The sequence below is a fragment of the Neopelma chrysocephalum genome, unplaced genomic scaffold (genome assembly GCF_003984885.1).
Source record: "Neopelma chrysocephalum unplaced genomic scaffold, ASM398488v2 Primary Assembly neopelma1_59, whole genome shotgun sequence".
NCBI lineage: Eukaryota > Metazoa > Chordata > Aves > Passeriformes > Pipridae > Neopelma > Neopelma chrysocephalum.
In genome coordinates this window covers 23,659,063-23,679,216 of record NW_020897714.1, presented here as the reverse complement: position 1 = coordinate 23,679,216, position 20,154 = coordinate 23,659,063, and the positions used below count along the sequence as shown (strand labels likewise).

At 39.0% G+C, this 20,154-nt stretch overlaps 1 protein-coding gene across 9 annotated transcripts in view; it reads left to right on the top strand.

The window, feature by feature from the left end:
• The window catches only part of TBXAS1 (thromboxane A synthase 1), a 248,880-nt gene that overhangs the window by 120,890 nt on the left and 107,836 nt on the right, over positions 1–20,154 (top strand). The gene's annotated exons all lie outside the window — the stretch shown is intronic.

Here is a 20,154-nt window from a genome sequence, read left to right as displayed (position 1 = left end):
TGATCGCTTGCTGCCTGAGTGCCACCCATTCCCCTGTTTCCCTCTGGTCCCCTTATATGCTCAAACCTGCTCAAATAAACTCACATGTATTCAGGAGGGTTGTTTGTGCCCTCAGGGCAAATTTCATCTCTGATCAGCTGTCTCCTCTGCCCCTCTGATCCTCTCTGCAACCAGATAGTGTTTGCAGACTGCTTGTCTCCTTTGCTTGCTTCTTTTAGTACATGGGATTCCTCTTGTGACTACCTGTGTCTTATTTAATAACTACTTGTACCACTTGCCCTCCGTTCTGCCCACAAGTCACACCTGAATGTAAGAATCTATTCTTAGACTTCTTAGGCTGAAGTTGTGTCTGACAAGGGTCTTTTCCCCATTTTCTCTATACTTGAAGAAGTTTCCCAACCCTTCCTTTCTTCCACTGCAAGCAGAAGTCATATTCCTTCCTGTCTATAACTTTCTCATGCTTTTCTCATGTATATTTGATACTAGTAGACTGTATTCACTATTCCTAGCAGTAGCTAGTAACCAAATAACATCTCCCTGAAATTAGAGACCATTCCTTTGAGAGCGATCTCAGATATTTGTTCTGCTTTTAATTATAGTCAGCCTTATCATTTGAATATACCTGTATCTGTATTGCCACCCTTCTCAGTTGGTGAAAATTTTCTTCTTCTTCAGGCTTTTTGTGCTCAGACGTTTATCTTTCTTGAGGTTGTATGTCCATCTGTCATGGGCATTTGTGTTCCTCTTTTTGTTTTCTTCAGCAGGGATCTGTGAGGTATAACTGTCTCCGTAGGTTCATATCTTGCCCTTATCAAGTGACTGTCCCCTGAATCATTTGTGGCTTTTCTGTACAACATCCAGCTTTATCAGTGAGGGACTGAGGCATAGACTGAGCGACATCCCTGCCACTAACCAGAAAGCCTATGGCAGATGAGAAAATTTAACTCCTAGCCCACCTTTTAGAAAAATTAACAGTTTCTCACCTGTGCAGTGTTGCTATTTCTGGCTTGTTTAACACCCAGGAGTCTAATTCAAGATGAACTTGCTTCATCTTATATGCTTCTATGTGCTTGTTCTATGGTCATCTCACATGCCTACAATCTTTGATCATTGTTGTTTCTCACTTTCTACTTTGTTCCCCCCTTCTTCTAGCCATTGCTTTTCACTTATTGAGGATAAGCAGCCCTCTGTTTCTGAGTCCTTCCACGTTTAACTTGTGGATCTTTTTCCTCTCTGGAGTTTTCACAGTGGAAGCTGTGTCTCCTCTTTAATTCGCGATCAGCTGTCTCTGTGAAGTGTTAGGCTATCCTAATAGTTAGTACACTAACTATTCCACATGAAAATAAATAATGATGGTATGTAAGGAAGGCCAGTGGAATTTATTCAGAGGTGATTTGGTTGTATGCAAATAATGGTTGAAAGGTGAGGTGAGAAAAGTGCTTTCCAAGTAATAGAATTCTTTCTTCTCACATTGTCTGAATAAATGTAGTTTTAAGACTTTTAATAGGGTTGCTTCTGTTTGTATATTTTAAAATTAGTCAAAGCAAGCTCCTCTACTTTAAGGGAGAGTTTCTATTTGCTAGTGGAAAATTCGAAACACGAAATAGATCCCACTACTTTATTTTACCAGTTCCTTTCCCAATTGTTTACTGATAAGTGGTTATAGAATTTACTTTGGAGTCAGTGCTATTCACAAACCTAGGCTAATATATTTCAGTCCAGACGTGGCACGTGCTTATTATTTCAAGCCTTTTTTTAGCTCAAGAGTGTCAGTCTCTTAGGGTGAGAAGGATGGGAAAGTGGGTTGAACAGGCCTTAGGAAAACATACATGCGTTTTTCTTCCCCACCTCTTCACATGCATTTCCAAAATCAAGATTTGTACTTCATCCACCAGAGGTGAGAGTTATCTAACCCAGAATGCTGCAAAGGAGATTACTCACCACATCCTGTAGCAGTTGTAGCAATTGTATGTTAACAAAGTGTCGCTAAGTTTCAGGATGTGCTTCTAATTCTAGAAGCTGAATGTAGAAAAAGTTTTTATTTTGTGTTTATTTTGCTGCTTTTTCAATTAATTGTAAAATATGTATGTATTCAAATTAGAGATGATTATTGCGAAGGGTTGCAAACAGTGGATGTACTTGATAGACAGAAGCGAGTAAGATGATGATTCAGTGAACTCTAACGGCTTTTATTAAAGCTGTCTGTAATGTGATGTCATGCCTTTGAGTGCTTGTAAGAAGGATGACCTTAATCTGGGATTGTGCATTTATGGACTACTTGCTGGGAAGTCATCAGAAGGCCTTTATGGAATCAGAGTGGTTTTAATCTGCTGAGAGGATTCTTTTGGATGCATCTCTTGTCCTGTCTTCACATCCAGAGATCTGGACCATTTGTGCACTTCTCTCACATTGAATCTGTCTGCTCAATGATTATATAGACAAAGTAGATCTTGCATGTGAACACAAGCCAAACTACTCTTCATTTTATTCAATTATGTTTCCCTTTGATATTATACATTTCACATCTTTATTATTAATATCTTTCAAATATTGCTGTAAAAAGTCCTTTAGGTTCCCTTGCTATCTTCTCTTGTTTCTGAATTGCTGATTAATAACTCTTGCAACAGAAATATATGGTGACTGCAGATCAAATCTTTATTAAGATTCACATCCTTTTAGAACATGCAGCCAAATCTAGCATGCAGGCTGTTATTGCCCTATAGGCATGGGGTGTGTGTATTTACTGTGTAATCACAGAAGGCAGTCATGACATTCTACTTTCCCACTTAATTTTGCCTCAATTAAAGTAAGCATTGTAGCAATTTAAAACCAAAAATGTCTACTGTAATATACCTTCATACTTGAGGCATATGAAGCCTTTTCCCTACATTTTTAATTATAGTTGAAGAAGAAAATATGAAAATTAGTTTATAGACATTCTGCCAGAAAATACGGAATTAATTTTAATTTAGGTTAACCATGGAAACCTCAGCCAGTGTTTTAGGAGGGCTGTGCTGCAGTAAATGATACCTTTTTCTCACAATTGTGTTGTTTCTTGAATGGAAGTTTCCTTTTAAGAGCACTAGGACCATTTTTAACTGCATTACTGTGTTGCAAGTGAGATAGGATTATGATGTTTGTTGCGTTCTGCCAGGTGGGATAACGATACATAATCCATTTTCAGATTGTTTTTAGTTTCTGCATTGTAAATTTGTTTTTCAATAAGTACTTGAGAATCATGAAAGTGTACTTTTAAAAATGTAGGAGCAGAATGTTAAGGTGGAACAACGTGAAGAGAAACATTACCTGATACATAATTCAAGTAATTCAGAAGTTGTATGTCAAAATATTTGCTAAAAATGTGGATCAGTGAGCCCTAAGGCAAAGGTAAGTACTGCCTAGTCAAGGTTTGCCAGGCTGCTGGAGTCAGTGTTCTGTCAGGATTCACGTGGCTATCACAAGTGGAAACTAGTGGTTGATTCAGACCAAATCCTTAAATCTACATGCATACCAGCTGGAGGAGGATGACATTTTTAAATTCAAAAATCTACACTCATTACAATAGCTGTGAGAAAACATCACTGTTTTCTCATCGGGAGCTTTGTTGCTACGGTGGAAAAAGTAATAATGGATTAAAGCAAACAATAATGAAGTGGTAAAAGAACAAAAAAGTAGCATGAATGTTGATAAAACATGGCAGTACAAATTCCTTGTATCCCTCCTGAAGGAAAACCAAGTTGCCAAAGCTTCTTTTCTTTATGCTTGTCTATCCTTTTCTTCTAATTCATCCACATGAGATCTGATTGCTCTTTTCACATGTAGAATTTGTCTGTTACACTAAGCTGTTGGCTTCATCTTTATTTCGGTAGATCTGTAAAGCCTCAGGCTTACCTATGCCATTAAACAAATAAAATGCAACCACAAAGTAGGAAAGATCCTGTTTTTTGCATCCTGTTCAGTTGTGGTCCAGGATGGCTGACATATCCCTGAATTAGCTGTTCTTTCTGGTCTGGTGCTAGGGGGGAAGAAAAAGTGTCTTCATATTACTGCATCAAAAGATCTATCCAAATTTGATACAAGAGGCCCTCCAGAGGTCCCTTTCAAACTCAACCAACCCATAATTCGGTGGATTTTGGGTCAGGTCCTCCGTCAGCATAAATCAATGTACTTCTATTAACTTTAGATGACTCTACACTGGCTGATAGTGATTATGTGTCTCCAGAGCAGGACTGGGATGTACAACTGGCTTCAAACAACTCTGTGTGGTACCTCAGGAACTGACTTCTGTGCATCTGTGCTCTTGACCTTCTGCAAGTGAAAGGTCACTTGTGTGTCTTGTGCAAGATCTTACTTGATTTTTAAAGAACAGGCATCAGCCCCATTGTGCTGTCTTTCAGTAAACAGTGATGATGCAGTTGTGTATCCAAACCCAGAGTCTGATACAGTTTATGGGCTGGGCTGTTTCTTCAGTCTCTCTCTCACAAATACAGTTTTTGTTTTGAAAAATGAACCCACTAACATACTCATTTGGAGACATGTAATGTAAAAATAGTTAAGGAATGAAAAGTTGTGTACTGTTCCCAAAAGACACATATACATGCTGACTTGACCCAGTACCCTTGGTTGTTTGGTTTAGAAATGTTTCTTTTCTTCAAACTTCCTAACATTATTTCCGGCTGTGTCAATGCCATCGTCATCATCCTTTCATGTGAATTTCTTAGTTTATTTAGAAGTTTTTGTTGTAGAGTCCGATGAACTCACTTTGTAAACAGATGATGAATGAGCTTTGCTGTAAACTTACTGTTGTGTGGTGGCTTGGAGCACCAGTGACACACAGTATGACAGCAGGTAAGCCAATACTTGGAAGATGATTCAAACAAATGAGAAAAAATGGTAAATATATATATAACGAGGTCTTAATTTTCCCATCCTTTAAAATGACTGGTTTGGGGTGGTGGTTTGGGGTGGGGTGGGGTGGTTTGGTAGACATGTGATGTTCCGGTGCGTGCAAATAGTTTGATTGTGATATTTAGTTTTGAAAAGTTGCTGGGTTTTGTGGCTGCAAGGAGAAGGAATGAGGAATGTGCTTTAAGTTTGTTCACTGTCAATCTGTTTAGATATGTTTTTTCATTTTTCCATTTCTTCATTTTGTTTCATCTTAGTTTTTTGTTGGTTCACACAGGACATGAAAGGTGACCAGCATAACACCTCTGGGCCATCATGTCCCAAGATTAGTTGCCCACACCTGCATGAGGGCATGTGTACATACCTGTATATATTTATGGATGCATACAGATGCACACATATTGATTTGGGGTCTTTTTGTGATTCAAGGAGAGACTGAATCTCTAGTCCTCGCTAGAGTGTTGTAGACATCAGCTGTGCCATATCTTATTATGGAAACTTCACAAAATGTGCCTCTTTGTACATGCCATGGTGACATTTCAGTTCCTGATGCAGTAAAGCTGTCACGCCTGATAGCAGGCCATGCCTTGAACATCTGGTTGTTTGTGATACAGAGCTGTGATGTTCTTCCCTCCCTCCCTGACTTTCAGGACAAACCCAAACATCAGTCCTAACACATGTACAACAAGCCTTGGTCTCATTACCTAAGAATATTTGGTGCCTCCAAAAATCCTTCTGTGCATTACGAGGATAAGTGAAAAGGTGTCCAAGCAGTGAATTTTTTTGCCTAGCAGTTTTCTACAGCTTCTAGATCTTAGTTGTTTTGAAATCTTGGCTGGTACAGCATCATTACAGAAAGGGAATTATGTTAGCAGGAAATGCATTTGACTATATAGCACTTATCTGTTTAATATTAATTTGTTTGACTGTGTATTTGTGGCTGCTGTTGTACAGCCATGTAAGCCCAGATACCTGAGTAATTTTCCAGTGCCAGTCCCTGCCAGGAAGCTGAGAAAGGGCTCTTATCCTTATTTTGACCTGATGGTTCAGGAGCACTGAGGCTCAACCACCATAATGATGTATCTGCTTGCTTTCCCATATGTGTTTCCATGGCTGTCTTTTAGACATACTAGAAGAACTTTCTAGCCTTGTCAATATATATGTAACTATTCTGCTGCCTTCTATACCTGGTAAAATAGCTTTTAGTTCTGGATTTCTTTTTCCTTTCCTCTTTTTGCTTTCAGAGCTTGCACGTTAATTTTTCTGAGCAATTAAATTCAGTTTGGTTTAAATGTTTTAAAGTAGCAGTGCATATGCTTGCAATAGAAACTTGAAAATTAAAATAATAAATTTTGAGAGGGTCATTTCTTTCACACTATGTAAGTCTTTTTATGCATGCACAACAAATCGCCCCTTATTCCCCATATGCTGAAGCTAATAGCAGAAAACTAATGTTCTCAAATGATCACTGCTGTTGACTGTAAAATTAATCAGACTTTGGCTTCAGTTACCCTTAAAGAAAGAACTGATGTATTAGTAGACCGTGTTCTGTGAACCACCTGATCCTCTGAATCCCAGTGAGATGAAGTCTGGATTTGTGATTAGGGCTCTAGGTTAGGATTTAGGAGCTCTGAGCTCAGTTTTTGGCTTTGCTACAGAATTCCTGTGTTCGCAAGGGCAAAGCATTTAGGAAGTGCTTTGTCACCTTAATAAATGTAAAAGACTATATTGGGAATTTCCAGCTGAACAGTATCATTAGCGAATGTTAGTGCTTTAGGACTGATGGCAATGGATTGGGATTTGGTTTATCTGTTAATTCAAGTAGTCGTGGTGGGAGGCTTTTTTTGTTTGTTCTTAAAAGAAGCTTCAGAAATGTAGATTAGAAAGTTTTAATGAAAAGCTCCTTTTTTTCTTTTTAAGTAAGTTTCTATTTTGAAGTATTAAAAAATGCTAAAGTAGAAAAGCTAAAATTATCAGAATCAATTGATTGTGTTTGAGGATTATCATCTCTCAAGCTTGTAATTTTTATTTGTGATTCTCATTCAGAACAGGCAACCAAGTGAAATCTCTGTCCTGCAAAATGGGAAAGCTCACCTGCACTTACCTGGCATTTGCTTCTGCTGACCACTTGTCCTGATCCCAGCCAGGACAGGCTGAATTTTTTGTGATAGCCAGAAAGGGGCATTGCTAGGACCCATAGGTTATTCTATACCACCTCATGACATTACTGGGGACAGGGGAAAGGGATGCTTTTCTGGGGAGCCATACAGTAATTGTCTGTTGTCAGGGGGGTTCCGTGTGAATAATTTCTTTCCTTGTACCCTCTGTCAGCAGTGTTGTTGTTACCGTTCATTTTCTCATCTCATTGCTGTTTCCAGTGAATTGTTCTTATCTTAACCCTTGATCTTTGCTTTTTTTGCCTCCAATTCTCTTCATCCTGCTGCAGGGAGGAGGGGAGGGAAGGTGGGGAAGTGAGAGAGTGGCAGTGTGGTTTGCAGAGTCTTGGTGGGGGCACTGAATTGGGGAGTATTGTTCCTAAACCATGACACCACTATACATAATGAGATGGTAGCATTTACTTTCTTCTGTTCACATTCTTACTTCTCATTTAATTCAGTGGGCCATCACTGTGTATATACATGTTTATTCATAGGCTGTCCAGAATTAGGATATTCCTTTAAATAGGAGACTTTGTTTTTCACTGTGCCTCTCATGGAAAAGATGTTGAAACCTCATTGCAGTCTACAATTTCCTCAGGAGGGGAAGAGGAGGGGCAGGCACTGATCTCTTCTCTGTCGTGACCAGTGACAGGACCCGAGGGAATGGCCTGAAGTTGTGTCAGAGGAGGCTTAGTTGGATATTAGAAAAAGGTTCTTCCCCCAGAAGGTGATTGGGCACAGGAAGAGGCTTCCCAGGGCAGCGGTCACAGCACCAAACCTGGCAGAATTCAAGAAGCATTTATTTGGACAATGCTCTCAGGCACATGGTGTAACTCTTGGGGATGGTTCTGTGCAAGGCTAAGGGTTGGAATCGATGATCCTTGTGGGTCCCTCCTAACTCACTGTGATTCTTTGATTCTCACACATTTAGGTATTTGATAAAGACTTCTGAAAATTTAGGAAGATATAAATAAAAATAGGTTGGAGTGCCACAGAACAACTTACAAGCAATCAGTCTTTGAACACTGACTGTGGTAAAGTCCAATTAGCTTGAGGATGGTCCTGTTGACTGACTTGGAGAGACCCTCTAGCTGACAATGCACTTCCTCTGAGCGACGACTTAGGTAGTTTGCAATTTTAGGAAGGTCTCCTGTGTTATTGTGACTGGAGGAAGCTCTCAGCATATCTGCAGCAGTGGTGGCAAGGCTGTAGCTGGGCTTTTGAGAAAGCCACACTTCTATTAAGGCTGCTATTTTAGCTGGCTACTGTACTGTTGTCCAGGTAGGTCACGTGAATTTGTTTGCTTGAGATTTATAGATCTCTAATTGAGTAAGTAGACATTAATATTTGTCACACTTCCTGATAAGATTGCAAATAAAACTGGCTGCTACCTTCTGTATGAAGGACTAGCAGTAGTGGTGGAAACAGATGGGTTACACACAGATGGAATACAAAATAAAAACTTTCCACTTTTTTCTAGATATGGGTTGTCTATTTTCAGAGGCTATGGGCCATAAACCTTGGCAATATAAAAGCAATGCAATTGACTGTAAGGAGACTAGAAGACTTGAAAACAAGTTTCCTCTTTCCTTGTACCCCATCAAGAAATGATGAATCAGCAGGTTGAGACCACAGCTGATGCTGAGATGTACAGTCCTCTTATTTTTTCTAGGAGTTATTATGAAATGAGTTATTTTTCAGCATGGGTCTAAGTATTTGAATCTATCCCTGAGTCTTTCTCTGGTTTATTAATGGACTGCAGTGCTGCCATCACCATGGTATCCTGCTACCTCTTCCCCTCTGAAGACTGAAAAAAACGCATGTTGAGGAAATTTACATTTTTAATTCTCCACTCTCCACGCCTGTACATATAAAGATGGTTTGTGGGACCATGGGAGAACACAAACACAAGAACAGTCTTGTATTGAGAAATGACCAGGGTTTCTGTGTTGTTTTGTTCATTTTTAGCACTCTTTCTCTATGCTATTATACTGCAGCCATCATTGGTTCAATACCTGCTCCTAGGTAGACACCAGAACACCAGATGGATTACGTACTTACAGCACTAATGATAGTGGCTGATAATGTGTGCAAATCTCCCTTTCACTGCTTGTTCAAGGCAGTTAAGAAATACTGAATACAGCTGTACATAATTACGCTTCTTTTGAAACTAAATCAGCCTGTGAAATTTCTGTTCCTGGAAAATGGTCAAAATTAGTCAATAAGAAACCAACAAAACAAACAAACAACAAAACACCAAACCCCTTTGCATGTACTTAGTTAGTAGTATATTGTGACATTCTGTTTCTTAAATGCGAGGCTTCCCTGCCAACTCTATTGAGACTTAAACTGGGGGGGGTGAATACTGCATAATGAAACTACAAATAGGTGGTTTTGCTGCAGGTGTAGGAAGATGCTGATTTGACAATATGCTGTGCATATGCACTTGTTTATGTCATCAGAATTTTGTGTAAGACTAAGTATGTATGTGTCTTAATGTGTTCCAGGTATGTGAAGGGTCACTTACTCTTTCTACCCACTCCCTGTTTCTTTCACATTTCTTTGAGTTACTATGAGATCAACTTTTCAAGTTATCTATTTTGACATGTTTATCCTCACCTCTTTTTTCTTCATTCTATCATTTGCAAAATTTCCTTTTCTAAACAACCGAAGAAAACAAGATCAGAGTTTTATTAGGTTTTGCCTTCCCTTCCCCCAGTTTTTCTCTCGTTGAAACTTGCCAATCATTTTTAAAGCCTACATTGGGCTTTTCTGCAGCACAGGAGATATCATTAAGGCTTTAAACCCACTAATGAGGGAAATGTGCGCTGCTTGAAGGCTCCTGCAATATTAACTACATCCAATTATGTTAGGTAAACGTATGAGTATAGTCAAAACAGGATGAAAGCATATCTTTCTATTCAGGCCAAAAGCAGTCTTCTGAGCCAATCTTTCATCAAACTTACATTGGCTATTTATTTACTGGCTTTGCAGCACTTTTTTTTTTAATACTGAATAATAATGCTGAAGACAACACTTACAGGCAGGAAAGGACTATCTATTTCTAGAGCTCTGTTCCTTATTTAAAGAACATGTTTTACTGCTGGATAAAATATGTGAAATCTTAAGTCTGATGAATATTTCTTCCTGTTTAAATACAGTATTGCTTCCTTATCTTATCCTGTCCTTAGCTGACTGTGTTGTGAGTAGGTGGAGTAGAGATGCAGTTTGTGCTGGCCTTTGCTGGTCCTGACCTTTGATTTCTGTTGATTTGTTGGTTTTTTTAGAGGGAGATTCAACTTATCCTACTTCTTTCAATGTATGGTGTGAGAATATTTTTTGTGAAGCTTATTCAGTCTAATAGCCCAGGTTTTTAACAGTCCCTCATTTCTGACTTCTGAAACTGTTATTTGACAGTAGCAGATTGGTTGTTTTGTTTACAATTTTCTCACTTTTCTCTATTCTTGACATACAGTAGAGTGTCATGTCCTTTGATTCCTGCCTTTCCCAGTCTGCTTTTGTTTAGAAGAGTAATTAGTTTGTCACTTGTTCCAGAATTGACATAGGCTCAGATCACAACATTCAAGTTGGCCTTTTTTACATGCTTGAGCAATCAGAGTTCAGACCCAGCACTTCGCTTTGTTTCCATGTCTTTAACCACATTTGGAGGTAACTCAACCGCTCCTGTACAAAAAGTCCTTTTGAAGCATCTGATGATAGACAAACCCTCTCAGGTCTATGCAAGCGATGTTTCACAGCACAGAGAAGTGATTTATGTGTATCTATCTAGAAGCCGGGAAGTTCAGCACTGGAGTGGATGTGACATGGCAATATATGGTATTTGAATGGTTGTCATGTATCATGCCTAAGATCTGTGTAGCCTGGTTGAGTGTCCTCTTCCAGAAGTGGCCAGCAGCAGAGTTCAAAAGACTATCATAACAGCAGGACAGACAGTGACAGTAATCTTCCTTCTGGCTTAATCTGCCCAGCCTCCAGCAACCAGTGCTGTGGTGACTTCCAGTGCCAGGGGTTGCATCTGGGCATCATTTCTCCCTTTGGTTCCATTGGCTCCAAATCTGTTCCTAATCCACCCCGTTTTGAATCCTTTCTGTTAACTGTTGTGCCAGCAGGTGATTTTTTTTCCACGGATAAGCTTTTTGTTTTGAATGTGATAGGAGTTCTATTTGGAGACCTGTCTGTGTGCAAGTGAAGTTCATTCCTCTTCAGTGAGAGTTAATGTGATAGACGTGGGCATTGTTATAATAATCCTTGCAAGCCTCTGCTCTTCATTTTAAGTCTTTTAAAGGTAGTATTGTCATCTTCAAAATAGTGGAAATAATTTTCTTTTTAGACATTCATCTAGATAGCTTAATCCATTTACCTGCCTTTATGTTTATATTTGAACTTAGAAGTATGAAAGGTTTCTTCCTTTCCTTTTTTTTTTAATGATATAATGATAATATTCTTATCTAGCACAATGCTAACAACCTTTTGTTAAGATGTCTTAGCCGAACTTACCATTCCCACAGCAAGACCTACAAAATGTAAGCATTTCTCATCTGGTTCAGCTCAGAAGATAATTCATCTTAGTTTATGTGTCAATGTGGACTTTTTCAAAACTATGCAGGCTGACTTGGCACTAAAGCAGATGATGAGTGCTCACAAGGGCACTCCACCAGCTCCATTTCAATGGTGGTTACCTCCAATAGATGGGGGGCGGTGAACAGCTGGTGGGGTCGTAGCATCTTAAATTGATGCAGCTGGTTTGTAGTGGTTCTCTGACCAAAGCATGGAAAGTTTTCTTCTACCCAGTGATTAACTCCAGTAAATCTGTTCTAAGCAAAACATTGTTGTCATCCTGTTTTTTTTGCTTGTGACCTACACTATGTAACATTCGTTCTGTGAGAATGAAACCTCCACGGTAAAGGACGTTTAGAGACTGTACGCTCCTTACCACTGACTACGTGTTACAGTCATAAATCTTGTGGATCGTAAGTGAAGAATGAGTCTGCAGGTATTATTTTAATCTCTGGTGAGAATTCTTCTTTGTTTATATAGCAACCACATATCTTGGCACCATTTGCTGTAAATAATTGATAGCAAATAGTTGGCTCATCTGAGCCTTGGGAAGGGAAAGATGCTGCTGTGTATTTTGCAGGTGCTGTGGAAGTGCTACTCTGTACATGCAGAGCTACTGACCATGACCAAGGAAAGTTGCAGGGCACTTGCCAGCACTGCCGATGTATTTTCAGTGTTACATTCACCAACTTAAAAGGGAGAGTGAAGAGGATGAGGGGTGTGAAATTCAAGTTTTTACGCTGCATGGCTCACTCTTAGCTCTCCAGCATAATGAGTGCTCCCTACTTCGAGCACACCTGGCCACTGCTCATTTTCATGTTGATTCTTCTGTTTCTGAAGGCTTGGGGATGGCTTGAGAAGACTCCATTTGGCCCAACAGACACATATACAGCAGTTTATATACCAGGATCACGCAACAGCTATTCTGCAGCAAAAGTAAAGGATTGTTGATTCTTGTTAATTATTTACTCCTGCCAGCCTCCTCTCACTGGTGCTAAGCAATAGAAACAAAAATAACTACATTCTTTACTGAAATAATATCCCATTTCTCTTCTTTTCCTTTCATGCTTGCTCTTGCAGAAAAGAGTTTGGGGAAATAAGTAGTAAAAACAAGAACTATCTTGCACTCTTCTCCTTTGCTAGATAAATTCTAAGTTGAAGGTACACAAGATATTATTTTTTCTCTTTTTGAGGCAATTGCAAAGGACAATTTCCCAATTTCCTTTTCCATTCTCAGTATGTGCATTCAGATGAAGCTAAAACTGCACTCTTGCACTTCTTATGCAGCTTTCCTAAAATAATTCTGAATAATTTAACAATGGCTCAGAAACATTCCAGTTTAACCAGTCATTGACCTTCAGTCATATTTTAATGTCATCAGGACTATATTGGTATTTCATCAGTTCCAAAGAAGCTGTATTGTTACAGAGGCAATGGTGAGATCTGTAATTAAAGTTGCTCATGTCTTCCATTACAATGTTTTCCGTTCAGCAGATTATCATAGTTTAACTGCTTCAATTAATATTTTCTATTTTCAGTCAAAAAGGTCTTGCTATTTTGGAGACGATGCCTAGGGAAAAGTTAGGGTTATTTATCGATTGTGAGGAAAATAAACTCAGAGTCTGTTTCTTTGGTTTTGGCTTTGTTCCCTCTAGTGTTAAGGGCTGGATATAAAAACCACTTTGAAAATCTGACCAAACTGCTTAAGTTTATAAGCCCCTGAAGAATCTCAGTAAACACAGACTCAACAAAAAATTATTAAAGAGGACTGACTTACTACTATCTGTCCCTGCTGACAGGACTCTACAGATGACTAAGAACTTCTACAAGTCTTCATATGAGTTTTACATCTCAAGGATGAGAATCCTGAGTTTGTGACTGATTCATTTCACATCAAAGGGTTTTTTTATGTGTAATATTAAAACCTCCCAGATTATAAGATTTCTCTAGAAATCTTATATATGAAAAATCAAATGGAGATCCTGTGGCAAAAAAAGCAGTATAGAATAACATAACTAAAGAATTGGACCCATTTGGGCCCACTTTAGCATATGCTTTAGGATACAAAAACTGCAATAAGCCTAAGATTTTCAAACCTCTTAATGCTTTATTTTGCTGTCTTAGTATCCTCCTAATATAATTGTGATTGATTTCAGTAGGAATAGATGGCGTACTAGATCATCAGCAGCAAGAATTAAAAAAAAATCACCTTAGTGATTTCTGAGATTTGATTAAGAAATGTGGGGAAGACAGATGTTTCATGTTGTGGCTGATTTTGAAGAGTCAAAAGCAAAAAAAAAAAAGTTGATAAAAATAATTTGTTTCAGTTACAACTTTTAGTGTAAAAAGTAATTTCAATTTATAAGGTAAAGTTATTTTGTTCCAGAAACATATATAACCAGCTATTTTGTTGGAAGTTTTCTCCTTTTTTTCTTTCAGAAAGCCCAGAGAAAGAAATTGATTTAGCACCTTTTCCAGTTTCTTGCAACCACACAGCTTTGTTTAAGTTGCTGTAACTCTGGTTTTGTTTTGTTTAATATTTGATTTGAGTTTTTAAAAGGAATATTCCCTCTTTAGTTGGTGTTTCACTATGTTAGATTAGATATTCTTTAAATGCTCTTGCTGCTGGATGGCACAGCCTTGGTTTTACCCTCCTCAGTGGTCAAGTGGGGCAGCTCTCATGTCCTCATTTTTTTTCAGCAGTTCCCTTGGTGCTTGTGGTAGTATTTTGGCAGTGACAGTCATTTCTGGCTGTAAGAACTTAGGTTTGTCCTAGGGTCAGGATTTATTCTAAGTGAAAAATCAGTAGGGTTTTAGACATGTCACAAAGGGTTACTTTTTCAGTTTCAAGATCCGTTTTATTTTTCAGGCTGTTGGATCCTGGGGGGATTCAGCATGAACCTCAGGTGTGGGAGAAGCAGCTGTACAGATGCAAAATGAGTTCATGTGCTGCGCTGGCCAACACTGATGGTTGAGAGCTACAGCTTCCACCCACCAATAAAGCTGGGCTTGGAAGTGCAGATACAAATAACTTGCAAATACTAATAATTTGCTGGGTGCATGCAATCAAGTGTGATGTGTGTGCCAAGTATGATTATGGCCTGGCAATTCCACTGGTGTGTGGTCCTTCTAGAGAGTGAAGCCTCTTTTGTTCTTCACATAGGAAGTCCCAGCAGGAAGAACTAGGGCAACCTCCACTCAGGTTGCCCATTGCCTTTCTGTGTATGCTTGGCTGTCGTGGTGTTAGTCCTCAGTGAAAGGTTGCAGGTGTCTCATTCTCATGGCTGGCACATACTACTTCCCTGGGCACTCGATGAAAGAGAATCTAAATCCCAAATCCTGCTCTGTCGCTGTGTGCGTTTACTGAGCTTCCAGGCTGTCTGTGCCTGAAATGCTAGCGCTGGCTTTTTGGGCAACATAAGTGAGGAGAACTCAGGCTCTGACCCATCCCCTTAGTTTCATGTCATGGTGACAACACAGTAAAACTGAAGCAACAGAGTGGTGAAACAGGCCCCCCCAAATGATGCATTGCCTGAAGGAAGCCTGTTTGTCAAGAAAGGGATTGGTGAGCTCTGGGGTATGGGCTCCAATTTGTGGGGTTTTTGGTTGTTTTAAAATTTTATCCTATCCTAGAACTCTTAATTAAGATGACAAGATATGGCGATGTGCTTGATGCTTCATACTCTGCGCTACTTGCTGTTCCAAGTCTAATATGTTTGAGAATGCAAAAGTAGCTGATATTGTTAATATATTTTGAATGAGGTACTTGCTGATACTCAGAGGAACATTTTAGCTTCTCTCCTTGAAGAAATGAAATAAGAGCGATGTGAGCAACAGTCTGCTTGCAGGTTGTTTGTGAAGTAAGGCTGTTTTACTGAAATTATAAGCTCTAGGGAACTCATGATAAGTCCTGTAATTTTATCTTTGTGCAATAGGTCTTTATTATTCTTGAAATTATCTTATGACAAACATTTAATTCTTGATGTGCTCAAATTAATTTGTAAGAGGCAAATGTACAAACACTATTTCATATAAGCATGCTTTGACATGCTTTGATAAATTAGGATTTATTTTTTTAATTTGATTGAAACCAGACAAAAAACCACAAATATGAAATCTTGAAAGATAAAAATCCTGAAAGTGTGCTTTGCAACTACTGAGAAAGTTTTATAGCCTAGCTCTTCTTGAGGGACAAATAAATGAGGAATGAAAGCAGCTACTGCGATCAGGAAAATGCATTAATGTTTTGACAGATACATGTGGATATCTTAATACATGAAGTTTGGATTTTTTTCCCTGATGTGTAAATATCCACTCAATGTAATTAGAAACAATTGTGAAGTAGCAGGCAGGGAATTCAAATTCTTCAGCTGAGCAGATACTGCAAATGTGATTTGTTGACAGCTTGTCATCCTGCCATTAGAGCTGACCTGGAGTTCTTTTCTGAATGACTTTTTAAAGACAAAGTAACATTAAAAGATAAGTATTTGGCCAGGGAGTGTTCTGACTCTGACTAGCAGCAGATGCTTAGTGAAAGAGTAGAAGAACAGGGCAGGTGCAGAGCGATGTTACCTATAGAACATCCTCCTAACATCTGACTGTCCACAGCTGACTTCCTAGGCTGGAAACTGCATCCATGTTTATAATTTTTAATAGCCCTTTTATTCAGTAGTTTGATTTAAATAGCATCTTGGACCCATTTTTGGTTGGTTTTTTTTTGTTTTTTTTTTTGGTTTTTTTTTTTTTAAAGAATGAGGAGGCTTCACAAGCAAACTTTTATCTGCTTTGTTCAACATTGTTTTCAAATTTTCTTTTTGGCATTGGGGGGGGAAAAGGTGAAATACTTTTTCCTTGGTTGGTTTGCACATATTGGAGATCATTGGTCTGAAATATTAATCCCAAATGTTCTGTTTCAAAACAGATAAATGACAATTTGAAGTATATTTTGTGTATCAGGATGTTGTCACACAGGAAATGGGATACTAGGCAACAATTTTTAGGTATTACATGGGAACTTGGAAGACTGAGAGAAGCCCTTTAAAAAGTCTTTCAACTTTCAGTCATAGTTTGCCACTTGCTTGTTTATTTTTAGTGTTTCTCAGTGCTTTGAGATGTTAAGCTAGACTGGCCCCGCTATAATTTTATTTCTGTATTATGACATCTGTGTGAAAGAGGTCAAACCAAAATTGTCAATAAAATATTAAATACATGGAAAAAAAAGACATTTCTTATATATCCTCTTCTCTGAATAAAAATGTTGCATACAAGTGATATTTTTAAACTTAGCTGTTGGTAAGCCTCCCCTTCACCTGGCTATCTTGCCTCTGCTAGTGATCAGAGATTCCTAAGCATTTAACCCCTATTTGAGGAGCTTAATTTGACAATACAGGTTTAAAAGTCTTGCTCAGCTGTACCTAATGCTTGGAAGTGCCTTGAATCCCTTGGAGCTGGTGATTTCAGCAGCAGCTGGAATATTATCTGCTGGAAGTAATTCCAAGGCACTCATCTCTCTGTGAAGTGCCCTATGTAGAAACTTATAGGTGATTCTGTGGGAAGATGCACTTGCAGCCTTATGTGTTGAAGCTACTCCACATTTCACGTGGTCCATGGGATTTGTGGTAGAGAAGTCAGTGAATCTCTGCAGCCTGATAGGACAGTCATCTGGATCAGGGAAGTCAAGGTTTCAGATACTACTACAAAATATTGCTGATCATGAAGGCTGAGGTTTCAGATATCACTGCAAAATATTACTCATGTATGTTTCTCTAAAGATAGTTTTATATAAACAGGCTTTTGAGAGGAACTGGGGCTTAGCACCTTTTCACAAGGGGAATGAATGCTCTAAGTCCAGTTGAGTTCACTCCTAAGTGACACCTTAAGGAGGTGCAGGACTCTTCCTACATTGCTGTTGTGGCAGCTTGGACAACTCTGTGCTCAGCTTTGGTGAATTCTTTTTCTGAGGTATCAAACAGCATACCCAAGGCATTTGGGTCAGGATTACGGGAGGGGTCAGCAGCCAAGAACACAGGCAGTGGGAGGCTGGGTAGTACTTACAGTCTCTCTCTATGCCCTCCAGAAGCTTCAGGGTTGCTGCAGACATATCTCTGAATGAGCAGATTATGGAATACAGTGGTCCTGTGTAAAATAAAAGATCTAGCCAAAGTTCTTATGGGCATTGCCTGTCATTCCTATGTATGCCAATGACTGAAAGCATGGAAATAGGTCTGTACCAGAAGTTACTGAGGACTGTTTTTTCTCCAAATACTGCTTAAAATCTGCAAAAGGAACTTTCTGGTCCTTAACCTTTCCTCAAGGAAAAGTGTGGATAAACAGAGAGGCTTTTAATAGTATTATAACTTTATCCAATATTAAAAAGTCCAGTTACGTCAGCTGGAAAGTAGATTTAAACATGTTTAAAAACTGCTTCTCGGCACAACAGACGCTGTGTATAGAATATGGATTCTCTAGTACAACCTGCTTTTGTTTATAATACCCAAAATTCCTAATTAATTAAGAGTACATATGTTTTTCTTTGGTTTGATTGTTTTGATCCGAAATATGCAAACTGACCACCATATGCAAACTGATGAAGACGTGGACTTAATTTTGGTCTTGCTTGCACCAAAAAATGGAACGTGTGACTTGCATCAGTCTGGGTCAGACTGCAGGAGGCCATATGTGTTTGTTTTAGCATTTATGAATGGTTATATTTACCTCATTGAAATGACTCGCTTTGGTTTCTATTGACAAAATCATGACTTAAGAGAATGTTTGCAAAGACAAGAACAGATGTTTCCAGGCTGCTTGCCACAGAGAGGGAAAAAAAAGCTGGTATTTGCTTTTAAGCTGGTGTTGGCTGTGCCATTTTTCCAATGAGTAATTGTGAACGGTAGTCATTAGTCAGTTGCTGAAGATCCTGACTTGACAACAAAAGAACGGGCTTGGAGATGCCTTTTTGTATAGTCTCATCTATATAGGAGAGTGAAAGACAATTGCTGTAATCACTGAAACCAATTCTACCCTGTAACACTCTCTTGAAGTACCTTAATGACCAAGGAGAACCTAAAAGCTTAATGAAATAGATAATCCATGGATATTTTCTCCTCTTCTCTGCAGGCATGTTGGTTTCAAATTAAGCTGAAAACTTTTACTAGATGCTTTTATGAAATTGCAAAGCAACATAAGCTTTCTGGAGTTAGTTTGGTGATTTTCTTTTTCCCTCTGCAGCCATAAGATCACCTCCTAAATCACAATACTAAAATCAAACTTGTTTTAAACGAACTTTTCTAGAGGGTGGAAAAAAGTGTAATAGACTCTCAGCAGGGTTGATGATCTGGGAGGGTTTTGGGCAAAGTGTTTGTGAAGTAATATCTGTGCACAGAGTTTTAATGGGCAAGGAAGGACTGATTTCAGCTACCTGGGAGCAGCAGTGTGGGGTGTGTGGCATCTGAGGATTTAGAAATGGAGTTCTGGAAAGGCAAATGAAGAGAGAACCTGCTTTGGGAGAGACGACACCTGTGTGTAGCAATTGCCTTGGGTGTTCTATGGATGGGAGGCCCCTCACGGGTAGAGCCGAGGGGTGGGAGCTGCTCAGTGGTCTCCCACGCTGGGACACAGCCCTCTGTGGGCAATGCAAGGCCTTTGTCCTCTGTAAAGGCTTTAATTTTTGGGTAAGGAGTTGGGTCTTGCTCCATTATAAGATGATGATTTGTGAAAAGAAAAAATTCATGTGTTTTGAAGAGATGTGGCTATAACATTTGTGTACTCACGGACCTTCCAGATGGAAAAGACAATGAACTACAGGGTATATGACATAATGAACTCTATTTTGGCTTTAAAAACACGCAACACAGTGCTCTCCTGGCTCAATCAGAAGCCACTACACGATATGTCTTTGAATGTCGTGAATGCAGGGGGGACTGAGTGTGACTTAAAACACCAAGCAAGTTTGAAAGAATATACTGTATCAGTTTACCAACAGGGAATTTTCACAACGAATATATGGAGGCATCTTCTGCCTTCCCGCTGCCATGATCCACTTACTGCAGGCTTGGTAAGATGTATTCCTTGAGATATTTCAGGGTTGGGTTTTTTTCTGTTACTTTTTTTAATAGGCAGTGTTATGCTGATCTGTTAAGTGTCATGCCACTGCCACTGACTGGATGAAATACCATATGAACAGTTCATGGGTTTGCTGGTTCCACCTGCTGGCTGAACTGGTGGTGATGACCTGTCAGTCAAGTGGAGTTGAACGAGTAATCTTAAAAAGAGACTTTATTAATAGTTCCTGTCTGAAGTATGGGGATAGTGTCTTGTCTTCATGCTACAAACTATCTTTCTCATTTTTTATTAACTTTCATTTCATTAAATTCAACTTAAAAAGGCAGTTTCTTAAACAGGATGAAAATATTCAACCACAAGTGCATTTTTAGCAAGAGCAGGACAGCAACCCTCTTTGAAAATATGAAGATGAACAAGTTAATCCGGTGATGTGCAAGCACTGCTGCTTGCT